Source organism: Macaca nemestrina, chromosome 7, assembly GCF_043159975.1.
Source record: "Macaca nemestrina isolate mMacNem1 chromosome 7, mMacNem.hap1, whole genome shotgun sequence".
NCBI lineage: Eukaryota > Metazoa > Chordata > Mammalia > Primates > Cercopithecidae > Macaca > Macaca nemestrina.
The window spans coordinates 30,082,492-30,095,840 of record NC_092131.1 but is presented as its reverse complement, the minus strand read 5'-3'; the positions used below and the strand labels follow the sequence as shown (position 1 = coordinate 30,095,840).

The window sequence follows — 13,349 nt, the reverse complement described above, 5'->3', positions numbered from 1 at the left end:
CTTTATAAAAATGTTGATATGGAAGGGTGAGTCCTAAAAACACATTTTTCTTCTTCAAGAGTGTTTTGGCTATGCTTTGCCCTAAAGTGGTGGGTTTTGTTGTTGTTTGTTGTTGTTGTTGTTGTTTTTAGACGAAGTCTCACTGTCACCCAGGCTGGAGTTCAGTGGCCCAAACTCAGCTCACTGAAATCTCCGCCTCCTGGGTTCAAGCAATTCTCCTGCCTCAGCCTGCGTAGTAGTTGGGATAACAGGTGCCTGCCACCATGCCTGGCTAATTTTTCTTTTTCTTTTTCTTTTTCTTTTTCTTTTTGAGACAGACACTCACTCTGTCGCCCAGGCTGGAGTGCAGTGGTGTGATCTGGGCTCACTGCAACCTCCGCCTCCCGGGTTCAAGCGATACTCCTGCCTCAGCTTCCTGAGTAGCTGGGATTCCAGACGTACACCACCACACCAGGCTAATTTTTTTTTTTTTTTTTTGTATTTTAGTACAGACAGGTTTCACCATGTTGGCCAGGCTGGTCTCAAACTTCCAGCCTCAAGTGATCCACCGCCTTGGCCTCCCAAAGTGCTGGAATTACAGGAATGAGTCACCGCCCCTGGCTTACTTTTTCTATTTTTAGTAGAAACAGGGTTTCACTATGTTAGCCTGGCTGGTCTCCAACCCCTAACCTCAAGTGATCTGCCTGCCTCAGCCTCCCAAAGTGCTGGGATTACTGGTGTGAGCTACCGCATCGTGCCCAGCCAGCATTATTATTATTTTTTTTGAGACGGAGTTTCGCTCCTGTTGCCCAGGCTGGAGAGCAATGGCATGGTCTCAGCTCACCGCAACTTCCGCCTCCCGGTTCAAGCGATTCTAGTGCCTCAGCCTCCCAAGTAGCTGGGATTACAGGCAAGCGCCACTATGCCTGGCTAATTTTTGTTATTATTGGTACAGACGGGGTTTCTCCATATTGGTCAGGTTGGTCTCAAACTCCTGACCTCAGGTGATCTTCTGGCTTTGGCCTGCTGGGATTACAGGCGTCAGCCACCGCGTCTGACCAGCGTATTCTTATCATTCATCAATTGTCAGTAAATTTCTTCTTCACCTACTAGTTAAAATATCTTACTTAAAATCTACAGCCGGGTGCGGTGGCTCAGGCTTGTAATCCCAGCACTTTGGGAGGCTGGGGCAGGTGGATTGCCTGAGTTCAGGAGTTCAAGACCAGCCTGGGCAAAATGGCGAAACCCCCTTTCTAATAAAAATACAAAAATTAGCTGTACTACTTGGGCGACAGAGTGAGACTTGGTCTCAAAAAAAAAAAAAAAAAAAAAAAATCTACAAATCCACTCCATCATTTATTAAACACGAACCTAGGACCTAGTTAGAATGTCTTGAAGAAAATATTTCAGTAAGATTCCAAGTCCGTTGCCCTGGCAAAGCAACAAGGCCACCTGATGGAGTAAGGGCCCGAGACCCCTGGGCTGCCTCCACAGCGCTGCCGCGGGATCGCGGCGTGGGGAACCAGGAACTACAAGTCCCGGCAGGCCGCGCGCGCCTCGGCTTCACCAAGCGCAGTCAGGTGGCTGTCCCGGCACGGTTCCCAGCTACCGGGTTGCGGCGGGAAGCCGGGCGCCGCGGCTCTGCTTCCCTCCGGGTGAGTAGGGGCAGCTCGCCGGAGGCCGGCGCAAAGCTCGGGCCTATCAGGTTGGCAGGGCAGCACCGCGCGTGGAGCGCGAGGGAACCGGTGTGGACACGCCGGGAACGGGCCTCTGCTCCGGCTGTGCAGCCGCCCTGGGCGCCGGGAGGGACAGCCTCATGACCTTGTCACCTGGGCCCGGCGCGCGGCCACGTGACTCGCACTGCCCCGCCCCCCTGCAGTGACTTCTCCAGCTTGGCACACCAGTGGGCTTTCATGTGGCCCGTCCACTTCAGTCTTGCAGGCATCCGAGTGGGCAGAGCTGGAGGAGGGCAGGAGGTGGCTCACTCAGACGCCTTCACCCCCTGGTGGCCCTGTGAGTTCTGAGGCAGAAGCAGCTGGAGCTGGAGGGTGGTCTGGGGAAGAGCAGGGGGCAATGCACTTATCCTGGCCCTCCACCCCTCCTTGCGACGTGCCCCAGACCGCTGCTTATCTCCAGCATCTTGCAGGGCCCTGGGCTTCCGGATCACACAGTAGATATGTGCTAACAGCAGCCAGTGTGTGTGGAGAGCAACCTTTAGATAGGACACCTAGAACAGCCCTCTCCCAGGGTTAAGTGGCTTTTACTTTCTCCTAACAAGAAAGTCATTCAACAAGTATTTATTAACTACCTCCATGATACTTGGCACTTAGTGGGTGCTCAAGAAATATTTGCAGAGTTGAAGTGAATTAGACTTTATCTGTGGCTTCATATGTTTTATTTAATAATTGGGGCTGGGTTTGGTGGCTGATGCCTGTAATCACAGCACTTTGGGAGGCCAAGATGGGAGGATTGCTTGAGGCCAGGAGTTCAACACTAGGCTGGGCAATATAGCGAGACCCCTGTCTGTATTAAAAAAAAAAAAAAGGAAAATAAATAAAATAATTTTCTTACTACAGTGGTTCTCAAACTTTAGCATGCACCAGAGTCACCTGGAGAGCTTGTAACAACACACAATACAGGACCCCATCCCCAAAGTTTCTGATTCTGTAAGTCTGGTATGAGGACCAAGAATTGGTGTTTCTAGCATGTACCTAAGTGGTGCAGTTGCTGTTGGTCTGGGGACCATACGTTGTGTACCACTGGTTTATAGGAAAAAAATCCTGTGAACTTAAAGCACTATCTCTTCACACCTGGTTATGGGTCTTTCTGTATTTGCCAGTTTTACTTTTTTGGTGATTGTAAATATGTGCATATTACTTTTACACTGTTAATTCCCTCCATATTAATTTATGTACGGATTTGAATGTAGTCTATACTTGTCATTTTTCCTGGTTACATCATATTCTACCTTATTGGGTCATTCTTTGCTTGGCCATTTCTCAACTGGCCTCAGGGATGTGCGATTTGATCTGTACTAGGAGAGTGTGCATATTCTTACTTTCTGATATGCAGTCATTTTCTTGTCAGATAAAGGACCTATAAGAATATTAGATGGGGCCGGGCCTGGTGCCAGGCGTGGTGGCTCACACCTGTAATCCCAGCACTTTGGGAGGCTGAGGTGGGCGAATCACTTGAGGTCAGGAGTTCAGTACCAGCCTGGCCAACATGGTGAAACCCCATCTCTACCAAAAATACAAAAAAATTAGCTGGGCATAGTGGTGTGTGCCTGTAGTCCCAGCTATTTGGGAGGCCGAGGAGGAGAATATCTTGAACCCGGGAGACAGAGGCTGCAGTGAGCCGAGATCGCATCACTGCATTCCAGCCTGGGTGACTGAGCAAGACTCTGTCTCAAAAAAAAAAAAAAAAAAAAAAAAAAAATTAGTTGGGTCAGCCATCCATTTCTTTACCAGGGTAGCTCACTAAATACACCTCCTGGGTTAAGGTTTCCATGTTGCAGGGACTCCAGTGGCCTATTTCAGGACCCAGCAAGCTGCTTGTTCTTGTGTACTTTTTGCTCTCTTGGTGGGAATAGTCATACAGGATTCAAGTTGTGGCTCCATCACTTACCAGCTCCTTGGCCAAGTTTTATACCTTTTCTAAAACACCACTTCCTTATCCATAGATTAAAACTCTAATAGCATGCATCTTGGAATCTAGTTGTGTGAGTTGCATGAGCTAATAAGTGCTTGGCACTGTAGCTCTCCTGTTGGAAGCTCACTCTCTTCTCTTACCTGCTGCTTGCTCTTTGCATCTGGCTTTGCTCTGTTCTCCCTCAGTCTGCCTTCCCTAGGATGGACTGAGTGGAAAAATTCTATTCCTTGCCTGGGTGAGACTTATTTTCGTTGTCTACCCTGGGATCTTGGCATCAGTCAGGGATTCCTTTATTTTATTTTATTTTTATTTTTTGAGACGGAGTCTTGCTCTGTTACCCAGGCTGGAGGGTAGTGGCATGATCTTGGCTCACTGCAACCTCCGCCTCCCGGGTTCAAGCAATTCTCCTGTCTCAGCCTCCCGGGATTCCTTTATTTAATCAACATTGATTTAAGGACCTTGAGTGCTTGGGCATCAAATACTAGGAAAGGGAGTTTGATTAAAATTTGTTTCCTGCACTGGACTACATTACTATCTTAGGGAGAGCAGACTATAAACCTGCTCAGGTCAACTTCACACAGTCCCTTGCTATTGACTTGGTGTCTTTGGTGTCTTTCCAGACTTGAGGCATGATGGTATCATCCACTTTGTGTGCTTTCTATCCATATCAGGGACCAGGTTCTTCTGAAGACCCAATCACTCTCTCCAAGGGTATTTTTGGGTCTTTTTTCAGTTTGGGGGCAGACTAGAAGAAATAATACTCCTTGGTCTAATAGTCTCTCTAGGAAATGGAAGGAGGCCATGGTCACTTTTCATGGAACTAGAGACCTAAGTGCCTTTTCTCTGTGGTAATTCTCATTTGTGCACCAAACAGGGAGAGGTGATTCCAGCCCTTTAGTCCTGAAATGTAGCACAGGGAGAGGGCTGCCAATGGATGGAAACTGAAAAGGCCTAGCCACTCATTGACTCCAATGAACAGTAAGTGCTTGGTTTCCCATTTAGTTCTGTCGAGGGGATGAACATTTCGTGTGACCATCAACTTCCCATTTGTACGTCCCGGGCTCTCCTGTTGCTTCATTTCATAACCCACTGGGGTGTTTCCTGTGGTCCAGCGAGATGGATTCCATTGTTGTCATTGATTTGACAATAAAATAGCCATGTCAGCTTTGCAGCTCTCCTAAACATTTGATAGACTGAAATGGCTTGTTTCTAGTGGGAGGCATTGGTTGATCTTGATTTTGGGGGCTCCAGACAGTACCTCCTACATGCCTGGCACTGGGTCAGAAATCATGGTCTCTGCCCACAGCAACAATTGCATTTCCTTGAGAACAGCAGTAATAACGTTAGTGAACAGGGGTCCAGGTGTTCCTATCAAAGAGGTTACCTGTCATAAAGAGAAGGGCTGAATACTTGGAATGAGTGGGAAGGCTCTGCTTAAACTCTTAGCCATTTTACTAGCTGAGCCACCTGGCACAAATCACTCGCCCTCTCTGCTCCTTGGTTTCCTCATTTATACCTGGGGATGGTAATAGTATTTGTCTCTTCTCACTGGATTGTGTGGAATATCTAATGAGTTGAGTGTGAAGGGCTCTATTTTAATATAAAGTCTAGTTATTGCTAGTGTTATTATCTAGTGATTAGGTTTAAGGGTTTTGATGACCTCAGACCCCCTGTAAGGTATGTACTGTTAGGAGAGGTGACTCAGGTGAAAGTCAAAAAGGCGAGTAAGCAGAGCAGGGCAGGTGATTCATTAACAAAGGGTTTAATAATGAAAGGTGTTTTTCATTGACAGACATATTTCACACCTGACAGGGTCTTTTAAAATACCCCGAGGGAAGCAACTCATTTGCATGTTAAAGACTCAGGGACACCTTATGGAAAACTCAAGCTCCAGTCTATTTAGATGCCGTTTGGCTCCTGTATCATCTATTTTATGTATTTCAATTTCCATCTCTTTTATTACTGAGGCAATTTGCACGAAAACAGGGTTTTGAGCGTTGTGTCTGCTTCGCTGTCACTTCCCACCCAGAGGTGGTCTCAAGGGTAGGGGTGGCCTCGTTGCATGCAGGGGACAGGCGTGGAGGTTGGTGTAACAGGAAGAGGGGGTTCAGGGGAGGCAGGGGCTGGAAGGTGGTGTTGGGGTGGGATGGGGTGTTGGTGATGAATTGTCAGCCCAGGGTATGTGGTTTTCACCTGGGGACCTGCATTGTTCCTTGCTCTGCACAGGCCTCAGGCCTCACTGGGTATAGTTTATCCATTCATTGATTCATTCATTCAGTAAATGCTTTTGGAGCCCCCCACTATGTGCTAGGCCAGGGTTTGGCAAATGACAGCCTGAGGGTCAATTCTGGCCACACCTATTACTTTATACATTCTTTTTGGTTGCTTTGTGCCACAATGCAGAGTTGAGTAGTTGCATCAGAGATGTTACAGAATGCAAAGCCAAGGCCGGGCGCGAGGGCTCATGCCTGTCATCCCAGCACTTTGGGAGGCCGGGGTGGGCGGATCACCTGACAGTCGGAAGTTTGAGATCAGCCTGACCAACATGGAGAAACTCTGTCTCTACTAAAAATACAAAATTAGCCGGACGTGGTGGCGCATGCCTGTAATCCTAGCTACTCGGGAGGCTGAGGCAGGAGAATCGCTTGAACCCCGGAGGCAGAGGTTGCGGTGAGCCCGAGATCGTGCCATTGCACCACTCCAGCCTGGGCAACAAGAGCGAAACTCTGTCTCGAAAAAAAAGAATGCAAAGGCAAAAATGACTCTTTTCTTTTTTTTGAGACGGAGTCTTGCCCTGTTGCCCAGGCTGGAGTGCAGTGGCATGATCTCGGCTCACCGCAACCTCTGCCTCCTGGGTTTAAGTGATTCTCCTGCCTCAGCCTCCGGAGTAGCTGGGACTACAGGCACCCGCCACCATGCTTGGCTAATTTTTGTATTTTTAGTAGAGACAGGGCTTCACCGCATTGGCCAGGCTGGTCTCAAACTCCTAACCTCAAGTGATCCACCTGCCTTGACCTCCCAAAGTGCTGGGATTACAGGTGTGAGCCACTGTGCCTGGCCCCAAAATTATTCTTATATGGCTCTTTATAGAAAAATATTTGTCATCCTCTGTTCTAGACAGGGAACAGCAAGTGCAAAAGCTCTGGGAGGTCAGAATACGCCTGGCATGTTTGAGGAATGGCACAGAGGCCAGTGTGTTTGGAGTGGAATGAATGAAGGGGAAAGTGGCAGGGCCTGAGACCCTAGAGGAAATTGAGAGTTAGACCATGTAAGACCTTGTCCAGGGAGCTCAGTCTGAAAAAAATCTCAAAAAACCTCCCAATCTTAGGTTCTACAATAGTGATATCTATACATTCTATGGGAACAATTAGGAAAGTCACAAACCTTGTGACCTCTGATCATATGACTCCTGAGCAGTTAGGGATTATAGAAACTATGCTACATTTTAAGCAGAGTTCTGGTGCCTCCCATAACCCTATTCCTATGGCTTTTTTTTTTTTTTTTTTTTTTTTTAAGGGATGAGGTCTTTTTGCTGGGTACAGTGGCTCACATCTGTAACCCCAGCACTCTGGGAAGCTGAGGTGGGCGGATTGCTTGAGATCAGGAGTTTGAGAGATGAGGTCTCACTATGTTGCCCAGGCTGGTCTCAACTCCTGAGCTCAAGCGATCAGCCTCCCAAAGTGTTGGGATTACAGGTGTAAGCCACTCACTGCACCTGGCCGCATGAGTTTTACAAAGGTGGCTTTAGGTCTCTGAGCAAGAGGGATTAGTTTTAGGGAGGGATGGTTATCATCCTTGCTTTCAAATTAACTCCTAAACTAGATTCCTCCCAAAGTTAGCTTGGTCTGCACCCAGGAGTGAGCAAGGACAGGTTGGACGTCAGAAGCAAGATGGAGTCAACTACGGCAGGTTTTTCTTACTCTCATAATTTTGTGAAGGTGGTTTCAATTATCAGTGGTAGTATTGTTGTATTTGCTTTTAATTTGGTCTTGAGGTCTCCCTCCGGAGAGATCTAGCTCTGCCCTGCCTGGAATCCAAGGGCTTTGGTCGTGGACTTTTACAGTGTGCCTTTCGTGGAGTACTTCTTTATCCTGCTGGACAGCCTAATGCCTTGTCTGACTCATGCCTAGGTGTCTCTCCCACAGTAAACTTGTTTAAACTGGCACATGCCCTGTGGCTCATCTGACCTGTGTCCAGGTTATTCCACCTAGATAGCCACTTTTTTTTTTTTTTTTTTTTAAGACAGAGTCTCACTGTCACCCAGGCTGGAGTGCAGTGTCATGGTCTCAGCTCACTGCAAACTCGTCCTCCTGGGTTCAAGCGATTCTCGTGCCTCAGCCTCCTGAGTAGCTGGGACTATAGGTGCATGCCATCACACCCAGCTAATTTTTGTATTTTTAGTAGAGATGGTGTTTCACCATATTGTCCAGGCTGGTCTCGAACTCCTGACCTCAAATGATCCACCCGTCTCAGCCTCCCAAAGTGTTGGGATTACAGGCGTGAGCCACTGCACCCAGCCTGAGATACCCACTCTCTCTCTCTTTTTTTTTTTTGAGACAGAGCCTTGCTCTGTCACCCCAGGTTGGAGTACAATGGTGTGATCTCGGCTCACTGCAACCTCCACCTCCCGGGTTCAAGTGATTCTCCTGCCTCAGCCTCCTGAGGAGCTGGAATTACAGCCATATGCCACCATGTCCAGCTAATTTTTGTATTTTTATTTTTATTTTTATTTTTTGAGATGGAGTTTCACTCTTGTTGCCCAGGCTGGAGTGCGATGGTGCGATCTCGGCTCACCGCAACCTCCGCCTCTGGGGTTCAGGCAGTTCTCCTGCCTCAGCATCCCAAGTAACTGGGATTACAGGCATGTGCCACCACACCCGGCTAATTTTGTATTTTTAGTAGAGATGGGGTTTCTCCATGTTGGTCAGGCTGGTCTTGAACTCCTGACCTCAAGTGATCCACCCGCCTCAGCCTCTCAAAGTGCTGGGATTACAGACATGAGCCACTGCTCCTGGCCTAAGATAGTCACTCCCTAAGAGAGATCTGACCAAGACAGAAATTGGCTTCAGGAGTGTTGGTCAAGTGACACGCAGACACAGGCAGCGCAACAAAACACACGAAATAACAGAAGCCTTCCCTGACAGATCCACTGGAGAAATGAGTGCCCACGAGGGTGGATGGGAAGCCTGGAGGCAGCAGGGAGTTCAACCAGCAGGTGGGTGGGAGCGAGGAGAGAGAGATCAAGAGAGGAGACCTGTGCACCAAAGCCTTTTTTGTGATCCAGAGTGTTAAGCCAGGCAGATTTCTCATGAGGAGTTCTAATTGGTGGGTTTACAATAAGCAGGCGTGAGTTCTGTGGAGTCACACAGTGACTGAGGGGCGATCACTGTGGTATATCTGCACAGTCCATGCTGGGTGTACAGGTCGGTGGGGTGATTAAAGTAGGTTGTAGGTAGCTGTCCCATAGTGGGGTGGTCACCAGGAGGCGTTGTCTAAGGCAGATTTCTGAATCAATCACATTGAGGAACTGGAAGGAGGTAGAGAACTGAAACTGTCAAGGGTTTGACAGGCCTCTGGCCTTAGAAAGTTAAAGCTATGTTCCAAATGGATGCCAAGGCAACATAAAATTATAGACATTTACTGCATTTATTTATTAATTTATTTTGAGACAGGGTTTCATTCTTGTTGCCCAGGCTGGAGTGCAATGGTGTGATCTTGGCTCACTACAACCTCTGCCTCCCGGGTTCAAGCGATTCTCCTGCCTAAGCCTCCTGAGTAGCTGGGATTATAGGCGCCCACCACCGTTAATTTTTGTGTTTTTAGTAGAGACGGAGTTTCACCATGTTGGCCAGGCTTGTCTTGAACTCCTGACCTCAGGTAATCCACCTGCCTTGGCCTCCCAAAGTGTTGGGATTACAGGCGTGAGCCACTGCACCCAGCCCGCTACAATTATTTATTCATTTATTTGTTAACAGATTCTTCCTTTTGGATCTAGTGGAGAGGGCAGATATAAGACCCAATCATTATCCATAAACGCAGTGTATAATTAGACTACTGAGGAATGAATGAGGAATTCTGAGTGATTGGCTCACAAAAAGCTTCATGGAAGTATAATGAGAGACTGAGTGTGGAGGTATATTTTGGGAGATAAAGGCTGGAAAGGTAAGTTGGGATGAGAATTTAGTGGGCCTTGAGTATCTTGCAAGGAGTTTGGGCTTTGTGGTAGGTGGAGAGGTGATAGGAATGGTATAAATACACTTGAGGATGACCATGATAATTTGAGTGGCAGAGTGAAGAATAGATGGGATGTGGGGAAGTAAGTTTGGAATGGGGAATGGTTGAGTAGTTGGCCTACTTCCCCTGTTTATGTTTTATTTTTTAATTAAAAAATATGATGGCCTACTTCCCCTGTTTATGTTTTATTTTTAATTAAAAAGATTTTTTTTTTTTTTGAGACGGGGTCTTGCATTGTCGCCCAGGCTGGAGTGCAGTGGCGTGATCTCGGCTCACTGCAAGCTCCGCCTCCCGGGTTCACGCCATTCTCCTGCCTCAGCCTCCTGAGTAGCTGGGACTACAGGCGCCCACCACCGCGCCCGGCTAATTTTTTGTATTTTTAGTAGAGACGGGGTTTCACTGTGGTCTCGATCTCCTGACCTTGTGATCTGCCCGCCTCGGCCTCCCAAAATGCTGGGATTACAGGCGTGAGCCACCGCGCCAAGATTTTTTTTGAGATGGAGTTTAGCTCTTGTTGCCCAGGCTAGAGTGCAGTGGTGTGATCTCTGCTCACTACAACTACCGCCTCCTGGGTTTGAGCGATTCTCTTGCCTCAGCCTCCTAAGTAGCTGGGATTACAGACGCTCACCACCACACCCGGCTAATTTTTGCATTTTTAGCAGATACAGTGTTTCACCATGTTGGCCAGGCTGGTCTTGAACTCCTGACCTCAGGTGAACTGCCTGCTAGCCTCCCAAAGTGCTGGGATTGCAGGCGTGAGCCCCTGTGCCTGGCCTCCCTGTTTATTAATTATTTGAGGTTATGCCAAATCCTGGTTCCTTAGGTGCTAGGAGTTTTTCATAAGCTCTTTGACTTTTCAGAAACAAAGAAATGATGTTTAAAATCACAAGGGAGGCTGGGTGTGGTGGTTCATGCCTGTAATCCCAGCACTTTGGGAGGCCAAGGTGGGAGTATCACGTGAGGCCAGGAGTTTGAGACCAGCCTGACCAATATGGTGAAACCTCTTCTCTAATAAAAATACAAAAAAATTAGCTGGGCATGGTGGCACCTGCCTGTAGTCCCAGCTACTCAGGAGGCTGAGGCAGGAGAATCAGTTGAACCCAGGAGGTGAAGGCTGCAGTGAGCCGAGATCACACTAATGCACTCCAACCTGGGTGACAGAGTGAGACTGTGTCTCAAAAAAAAAAAAAAAAAAAAAAAAAAAATTACAAGAGAATCTCATTTACTGGGTATATCAGGCACTGCCTTAAAGTAGCATTCAGTTAATTCCTTTTTTTTTTTTCTTGAATCTTGCTCTATTGCCTAGGGTAAGTGCAGTGGCACTCAGCACTACACTCACTACAGCCTTGACCTTCCAGGCTCAAGTGATCCTTCTACCTCAGCCTCCCAAGTAGCTGGGTGTTCAGGGACACACCACCATGTCCAACTAACTTTTTTATTGTGTAGAGATGAGGTCTTGCTGTGTTCTTCAGGCTAGTCTTGAACTCCTGGACTCAAGCAACCTTCCCACCTTGGCCTCCCAAAGTGCTGGGCTTAATGGCATGAGCCACCGCGCCTGGCCAGTTAATTCTTACAATGACCCTAGAAGGTGGGTACTCTCAAGAGCTCCCCATCATATATAATTATGTGGAGGCTGCAAGAAGTTGTGACTTACTCAAGGTGATCAGAGGCTGGGTTCTTTACCCACGGTCGCTTCATACTGCCTTCTTAATGTGGGCTTCTCTGGATGCCCACAGGAAGGGTCCTTGGATCACCCTCATGATCTTGACTGAAGAAGGACGCTGTGTAAGGAGCTGAAGTCACTCAGTCTAATTTAAGGTCGGCTTCTGGATCTCATTAGGGACCTGTGTCTTGGTGGAAACAAAGTAGAGGGTGAGCAGAAAATACTCCAGGCTGAGGCTGTTGAGAGCAAGGAGAAAGGGTAGGGTTAAGTAGGGGCCACCTAGAATCTTGGAAGTAGGGTGTGCAGAATTCCTCTGGGAGCTGATAGGCAGGGGAGCATTTGTTAAAGCCTGGCACTGGGTGAGGAGATAATAATAATGATAATAATACTAATGCTAATAATGTAGGATAATAGCATCTGCCACTCTTGAGTTCTTACTGTGTAGGTGGCACCTTGCTAAGCATTTTACATGATTTATCTCATTTCCCACCACTCCATCAAGCAGGTATTGCTGTTTTCCCCATTTTTGGACAAGATCACGAGGTTCAGAGAGATTTAGCAGCTTGCCTATGGTCACCCAGTTCACAAGTGGCCATGCCAGGACTCAAACCTGGGCTGAATAGGGTCCAGAGTTCATGATCTCAGTCACTATGCTCTCCTGTCCAAAAAGAATCCTTGCCTAGGTGCAGTGGCTCAACGCCTGTAATCCTAGCACTTTGGGAGACCGAGGTGGGAAGATTTCTTGAGTCCAGGAGTTCAAGACCAACTTGAGCAACATAGCCCACATCACTACAAAACTGACACAAAGAAAATATTAGCTGGACATGGTGGTTTGTGCCTATGGTCCCAGCACCTTGGGGGACTGAAGTGGGAGGATTGCCTGAGCCCAGGAGGTTGAGGCTGCAGTGAGCTGTGATTCCGCCACTGCACTCCAGCCTAGGTGGCAGAGTAAACCCCTGTCTCAACAACAACAACAACAACAACAATGACAACGACAACACCCAAAAAGAATCCTTGGCTTATTAAAATATTGGCATAATAAAATGGGGACAGGGAAATTTTCATAAAATAAAGAGAAATGTCAAGGAAATAAAGAGCATGCTAGAAAGCAAGGTTTTAATTCTTTTAATTTATTATTTTCCAGCTTTATTCAGGTGTAATTGACAAATAATTGTACCTATTCAAGGTGTACAACTTGATGATTTGATATATGTGTACTGTATAATGATGACCACAATCAATCAACATATCTGTCACCTCAGATAGTTACCCTTTTGTGTGTGTGTGTGTTGAGGACACTTAAGATCTGCTCTCTTAGGAAATTTCAAGTAAACAATACAATAGTATTAACTATAGTTTCCATATTGTACATTAGATTCCTCAGAACTTATTCATCTTGTAACTGAAACTTTGTACCTTTTGACCAATATCGCCTCATTTCCCTCGAACCCCCAGCCCCTGGTAACCACCGTTCTAACCTCTACCTCTAAGAGTTTGACTTCTTTGGATTCCACATGAGAGTGAGATCATGCAGTATTTGTCTTTCCATGTCTGGCTTATTTCACTTAGCAAAATATTCTCTAGGTTGATCCATGTTGTCACCAATGGCAGGCTTCCTTCCTTTTTATGGCTGGATAATATTCCATTGTGTGTGTGTGTGTGTGTGTATATATATATTTCACAATTTCTTCATTTGTGGATGAACACTTAGATTGTTTCTACATCTTGGCTATTGTACATACTACTGCATATTCTTTTTTTGAGGCAGAGTTTCATTTTTCTCCCAGGCTGGAGTGCAGTAGTGTGATCTTAGCTCACTGCA

At 47.1% G+C, this 13,349-nt stretch overlaps 1 protein-coding gene across 4 annotated transcripts in view; it reads left to right on the top strand.

Moving 5' to 3' along the window:
* The first annotated feature begins 1,488 nt into the window (after positions 1 to 1,488).
* The window catches only part of LOC105495832 (aarF domain containing kinase 1), a 130,268-nt gene continuing 118,407 nt past the window's right edge, over positions 1,489 to 13,349 (top strand). For 2 of the 4 annotated variants that reach the window (XM_071099799.1, XM_071099798.1), the window contains exon 1: positions 1,564 to 1,634. The gene's annotated coding sequence lies outside the window, so the exon portion shown is untranslated. Of the gene's footprint in view, positions 1,635 to 1,973; positions 1,993 to 13,349 lie in introns of those variants that run through there. The other 2 variants (XM_011765681.3, XM_011765682.2) reach the window with 2 other exon arrangements.